General features: G+C 44.0%; 1 protein-coding gene across 1 annotated transcript in view; it reads left to right on the top strand.

Annotated features, from left to right (window-relative positions):
- The window catches only part of LOC119581870 (disintegrin and metalloproteinase domain-containing protein 11-like), a gene marked incomplete at its 5' end in the record, with an annotated part of 193,377 nt that overhangs the window by 21,422 nt on the left and 171,398 nt on the right, over nt 1–557 (top strand).

Here is a 557-nt window from a genome sequence, read left to right as displayed (position 1 = left end):
TGGGTCCCTTACCTCTTTTTCTCCTTCTTCCTTTTTTCCTTCTTCCTTTTTTCCTTCTTTTTCCATTTCTCCTCTTTATGCTCCCTTCTTCGTCTTCGCTTTCTTTCTCTTATTCCTTTTTTTTCTCTCTTCCTCTTCTTTTTCCTTTATATCTTCCTCGTATTTCTTTCTTTTCTCGTGTTATCTTTCTTTCTCTTCTCCCCCCTTTTCCTCTTCTTCCCCTCTACCTCTTCCTCTTCTTATCCGTTTTCTTCGTCTTCTGTGTCTTTCTCTTCTCTCTCTTTCTCCTCTTCCTCTTCTCCCCCCTCGTATAGAGTGTATCCACTTTAACCAAGAAACACAAAGGAGAGAGTAAACTTGTATCCTGTCTGCGGGGACGGTGGCTTGTCCTGCGTGAGTCCTGCGTGAGCCCCCCTCTGCTGAAGCTGCTTGGCCGACTGGAATTTCTGAATGGAAGTCCTGGTCTTATTTAGGCCCGATAATTGGTTGCTGTTTTTTGGGGGTTGTGACTCTCTATGAAGGGGAGTTCTCTCTTTTTTCCTGTGTGTGTTTGTGTT

The sequence above is a fragment of the Penaeus monodon genome, chromosome 15 (genome assembly GCF_015228065.2).
Source record: "Penaeus monodon isolate SGIC_2016 chromosome 15, NSTDA_Pmon_1, whole genome shotgun sequence".
NCBI lineage: Eukaryota > Metazoa > Arthropoda > Malacostraca > Decapoda > Penaeidae > Penaeus > Penaeus monodon.
Note: the sequence above shows the minus strand (reverse complement) of the source record. Positions and strands in the feature narration are given on the sequence as shown.